The following is a 6,396-nucleotide window of genomic DNA, read 5'->3' on the forward strand; positions in this document are numbered from 1 at the left end:
GCCAGGTTCAGGTGGACAACAGCTTGGGGAAAGAAGCCGATTTTGAGCCTGGCAGTGCGGGCTCTGAGGCTCCTGTAGGGCCTCCCAGAGCGCAGGGGGGAGAACAGTCCATGGTTGGGGTGGGTGGGCTCTCTGCTGATGCTGAGACCCCTTCGAGGGCAGCGTTTGTGATAAATGTCTTTTATGGCCGGGAGCTGGGTACCGGTGATCCGCTGGGCCGCCTTGACGACCCGCTGCAGAGCTTCCTGGTCTACTGAGGAGCAGTTGATGGTCCAGGGATGGTCGTTCCCTCTTCACATAGATGGCCTCTTTGACTCCCCATTCAAACCATCGTTCCCTCCTATTCAAGGATGTGCACATCCTCATCCCTGACAGATTGGCCACTGGCCTCTAGATGGGTGTAGACCGCTGAGTCCTGGCCTGACAAAGTCAGGTCTTCGCCATGTTCCTCAAACCATTCCTGAACAACTTTTGCAAGGTGCATTATCCTGCTGAAAGAGGCCACTGCCATCAGGGAATACCGTTCCCACGAAGGGGTGTACTTGGTCTGCAAACATGTTTAGGTAGGTGGTACGTGTCAAAGTAACATCCACATGAATGCCAGGACCCAGGGTTTCCTAGCAGAACATTGCCCAGAGCATCACACTGCCTCCGAAGGCTCGCCTTCTCCCCACAGAGCATCCTGGTGCCGTCTCTCCCCCAGGTAAACGGTGCACATGCACGCTGCCATCTACATAACGTAAAAGAAAACGTGATTCCTCAGACCAGGCCACCCTCTTCCACCGCTCCATGGTCCAGTTCTGATGCTCACATGCCCATTATAGGCACTTTTGGTGGTGGACAGGGGTCATCATGGGCACCCTGACCGGTGGGCAGCTACGCAGGCTCATACACAGCAAGCTGTGATGCTTGCTGTGTTCTGAACTTCTGACACCTGGCTGTCATAGCCACTATTAACTTTTTCAGCAAGCTGAGCTACAAATTTGAGCTATAATGGCTCTTCTGTGGGATCAGACCAGGTGGGATCAGACCAGACGGGCTAGCTTTTGCTCCCCACGCGCATCAATGAGCCGTGTGCACCCATGACCCTGTCACCAGTTGTCCTCCCTTGGACCACTTTCGGTAGGTACTGACCACTGCGTACCGGGAACACCCCACAAGAGCTGCCGTTGTGGAGATGCTCTGACCCAGTCGTCTAGCCATCACAATTTGGCCCTTGTCAAAGTCACTCAGATCCTTACGTTCGCCCATTGTTCCTGCTTCCAACACACCAACAAGAACCGACTGTTCACTTGCCGCCTAATATATCCCATCGAAGTTCTTCACTTACCTGTCAGCGGTTTTAATGTTTTGGCTGATCGGTGTGAGTCCGTTAATGAAGCTGTAGTGTGAAGGTGACCCACTTCTTCCTCTTCATCCCCTGCCTGTGTGTGTCCACCCTCAGGCGATATTTCCTTATTCAGGGCTTTTAACCTGCATACGTCCCACAAGGGGGGAAAGGAGAGCGTGTCAGAGTCGGTTTGCTTCTTGAAGAAGTCTTTTGATATTTTGCGTCTGATTTTTATTTTATTCAGGTTTTTTAGTGTACATATACATGTTTATGATTTCTAATTCTTGCCGTGCTTGGACTCATCTCCATGCATGGTTCATCTAACCGGCCTATCATGGTGAAAGCAGTGAGTGGAGGGTCCACAGACTGTGCTGGGAAGACCCCAAAGTGTGTCGATACAACGTGTTAGCATCTCAGCGCAGACCCGCACACACTCCTTTGTTTGTGAATGTGGTGTGTGTTGTGAGCCGAAGACTCTGAGGTAAGCACAAATCACCCAAAATCACCCAAAATCACCACCTGAACCTGGATTTTAGATCTCGGTCTGTTGGACGGGGGGGGGGGGGGGGGAAGGCCCAGGAGGAGGGAGAAAGAAAAAAAATCACAGCTCGTCAGCGGATATCTTTATCCTTCGTTGTATATGTTTTCAGACCATCATTGTGTGACGTTTGACAACTTTTTGACAGCCGAGCCGAGCGGGCGGCAAGCTAGTCAATGTGTGGATGCTGCGGAGACGGAGGGCTTTCAATTTCCCATTCTAGTCATCCGCGGCTCTCCCCCTCGCTCCTGTCTCTTCATTTATCCCCATCCCCCCCCCCTTTTTTTTCTGGGAGTAGTGAGTCCTGAGAGAGCCCCCACCCCCACCCCACCCCCCACCCCTCATTTCTGCGCGTATGTGTGTGTGCGCACACGCACACGTGCGTGTGTGCATGTGTGTTTGCACATATACACGAGTTTGTATTACCCACCCTCCTTTGGCTTTACATCTACTGCAATAGAAACGTCTCTGCCTGGCTTTTCTATCGGTTGCTACGGTAACAAAGGCACCGAGTGGAGTGGCTGCAGCAAGCAAACCGGGGTGAGATGGAGAGAGAGCGAGAGAGAGAGAGAGAGAGAGAGAGAGAGAGAGAGAGAGAGAGAGAGAGAGAGAGAGAGAGAGAGAGAGAGAGCGAGAGAGAGAGAGAGAGAGAGAGAGAGAGAGAGAGAGAGAGAGAGAGAGAGAGAGAGAGAGAGAGAGAGACGGGTGGATATAGACACACAGGCAGACAGTCGGAGAGAACGAGAGAGAGAGATTATTTTGCCCATAGGCCTCATAATCACGAGGACAGAGTCCACGTTCTGCATCAGAACATACAGCGTGCGCTGTAGTGAGAGAATGAAGAGTCATTATCTGACGAGTGGCACACACACACACACACACACACACACACACACACACACACACACACACACACACACACACACACACACACACACACACACACACACACACACTCATGGGTGTGGTGTACACATGCATGCAATGACATTAACGCCGGTGCTGCAGGTCGGTACAGAAAAAGACCGTCCTGGTATTTAGAGCGAGGCGCTCGCGCCGAGAGCGACATCGGGTTCAGCGCCCACCATTGGTCAACCCCGAGTTACATCAGCACCCTTTCTACTGTCTGCGAGGTTACGCAGCAAGCACACAGCGTTTACAATGCCCGACACCTTTCTGCAGCTTTTTGACACATCTTGACTTCTTGGAGTCTAATGAAATTTTTGGTAACGGGGGGGGGGGGGCGGGGGGGGGGGTACAGCGTGCAGTATTTTGTGTACGTCGTCTCATTTTGATGCAAATGTGCCTCGGAATTGTGCAGGAAAGGTTTTTTTTTCTTTCTTTCTTAAATTGATGCCTCATAATGTTTCCTGGTGGATAGAAAATATCACTGCGCTACATTTTTATAGTCTGCTTGTGTTTAATACGGCGAGAGTGTAGCGAGCTTCCTCCGTGGCTTCACTAGTCAAGATGCCAGATAGAGGCAGCCAGACACATGAAGGCCACCGAGGCATTTTAAAGGCAGTTTTGCAGCTTTTCAACCTTATTAATCACAGCAGTGGCATCTCTATAACGCACACAGTACTTGCCAGTGTTGTCTGTAGCCCTCCATAGCAAGCCTGCTTACTTCCGCCATGCATTGACTTGAGTCCCCACCCCCCACGTTTTTCTCCCCAATTGTACCCCGGCCAATTACCCCACTCTTCCGAGCTGTCCCGGTCGCTGCTCCGCCCCCTCTGCCGATCCGGGGAGGGCTGCAGACTACCACACGCCTCCTCCAATACATGTGGAGTCGCCAGCCGCTTCTTGTCACCCGACAGTGAGGCGTTTCGCCAGGGGGACGTAGCGTGGGAGGATCACGCTACCCCCCCCCCCCGAACAGGCGATCTGACCAACCAGAGGAGGCGCTAGTGCAGCAACCAGGACACATACCCTCATCCGGCTTCCACCCGCAGACACGGCCAATTGTGTCTGTAGGAACGCCCGACCAAGCCGGAGGTAACACGGGGATTCGAACCGGCGATCCCTGTGTTGGTAGGCAACAGAATAGACCGCTATGCCACCTGGACGCCCTTTGACTTCGGTTGATGGTGAAGAACCACAGGGATGATTAGCTGAGTGTTAATTTACTAAACTCCTTTGTTGAGAAACTTTCGCACAACGCATTTCGGCACATGCAGAACAATGCAGAACAATGTAGAACAATGCAGAACAATGCAGAACAATGCAGAACAATGTAGAACAATGTAGAACAATGCAGAACAATGCAGAACAATGTAGAACAATGCAGAACAATGCAGAACAATGCAGAACAATGTAGAACAATGCAGAACAATGTAGAACAATGTAGAACAATGCAGAACAATGCAGAACAATGTAGAACAATGTAGAACAATGCAGAACAATGTAGAACAATGCAGAACAATGCAGAACAATGCAGAACAATGCAGAACAATGTAGAACAATGTAGAACAATGCAGAACAATGCAGAACAATGCAGAACAATGTAGAACAGCACCTCCTGACATGAAAAACATCGACTTCCCTATCAAAATGAACTGCACTTACAGGGCTTGCAGATTATTAGCGGTGAAATTGCACCGAAAACTGGCGTACTGGGGTAATGTGTGTGTGTGTGTGCGTGTGTGTGCGTGTGTGTGTGTGTGTGCATGTGTGGGCCCTGTGATGGCCTGGCGGCCTGTCCAGGGTGTCTCCCCGCCTGCCGCCCAGTGGCTGCTGAGATGGGCCCCGGCATCCCCGCGACCCTGAGAGCAGGATAAGCGGTTTAGATGATGGATGGATGGATGGATGGATGGACTCGGGGTTACTTGACAGAGCAAAATAAATATTGTTCCCTCACAAGTTTTCAAATCTTCTCGGGCTGATACGGTGCTATGTCCCTGGGGAAACCGTCTCGGCATATTTGAGTTTCCACATATTTGCATCCCCCCCCCCTCGCCCCCGTCGCCCCGCCCCTGTGTGGAGTCGTGCAGGGTCACCGAGGACGACACACTGGAGGAAACAAAAGTTATGAGGTGAAGCGTCGTCCCGGCCAACTGGTGAGGACAAACATATGGACAGAGTGATAAGGGCTGGATGCAGGTGATTATGCCCCTTCAGCTGACCTGCTGACGGGCTAATGATGTGAGCGTTAGCAGGTGATTTGCTAATGGCGTGACTGATGAGGCGTGGGCAGCGCTGTGTGGCTGTCGTGATGTGTGTCCCATAATAACCATGACAATATCACACCATTTAATCCCATCGTACAAACATGATCTAATAACTAACACCGTATAACGCCCCCTCCCTCCCCCCCCTCCCTCTTTTGCAGTCACAGACTTAGCGTCCTTTGTGCTATAGCCGTTTCCTCCGCCTCTTTGTGTCTGACACAGGGCGAGTCCACAGCCTGGTCTGTCCGAGGCCATCTCCGTTTCCCTTAATTGCCCTCTTACTCCGGTCATGTTCTCTCTCCTTCTTTGTTTTTTGTTTTTTTTTGTTGTTTTTTTTTCTTAGCAGGGTAAACCCTCCGCCCTAATCGATAACCAGTAGTCACCAGTCCACTACTCCCAGCCTGGGTTGGTCAGCAGCCAGTATCGTTTTTGCAGAACACTGACCTTGTCATCGCTCAAGCCGGCGGCACTCCGCCATACATCGGCCAAGGCCCACATCTGGAGTTTGATCTTATGGATCAATAACCTCGGTCGATACACACCTTAATGAGGACGCTCCGTCAGTGATTGGCGGCAGGGTTTGAGTTTGTTGCATGTGCAGACTTTTGCAGCAACCGAGTCTGTGTGTGTGTGTGTGTGTGTGTGTGTGTGTGTGTGTGTGTGTGTGTGTGTGTGTGTGTGTGTGTGTGTGTGAAACAAATTTGCAAAGTGACAGGGACATGCCCGGTTCCCTACTGGTTTGAAATGCACGTCGCCTTATGATCCCCGGCTTCCTCCCTCCAGCGCTCCAGCGACGGCTCCGTTGTTTCCTCCTCGGCTCAACCCCCCCCCCCCCCTCTCTCTCTCTTTCCTGGCTGAGGGAGTTCCATTTTAGGTTTTGAACGATGGAAATTTGATCCCTCTCATGAGCTGGCTGTAATGAGGCGACACCGACCCCCCCCCCAACCCCCAACCCCCATTAAATCAGTTCTACTTTAGTGAATTCCAACGAACCTCCCATCCCCTATAACGGCTCCTCCTATGCATCTAATGAGGACGGGGCTTGAAGATGTCTAACTTGCGGCCCCCCGGGCTTGAACGTTGTTTGAGGTGTTCCCGGGAGTGACGTCTGCAGCCCGCAACCCCCTGCTGCCTTCAAACAGCTGCCACTCAAACCGCTTGTCATGCAAAGGCCTATACTGTCTCCAGTAAAGCGAGTGTGTGTGTGTGTGTGTGTGTGTGTGTGTGTGTGTGTGTGTGTGTGTGTGCACGCTGTGTGCTGTTACATCCGTTTGCATCGACGTGCAAGTCCCAAACAGCGGCTGTCATCACCTTAGCAACAAGGCCCCGCTACCTTACCACCTTTCTCTCTCTCTTTG

This window comes from Lampris incognitus, chromosome 14 (genome assembly GCF_029633865.1).
Source record: "Lampris incognitus isolate fLamInc1 chromosome 14, fLamInc1.hap2, whole genome shotgun sequence".
Lineage (NCBI taxonomy): Eukaryota > Metazoa > Chordata > Actinopteri > Lampriformes > Lampridae > Lampris > Lampris incognitus.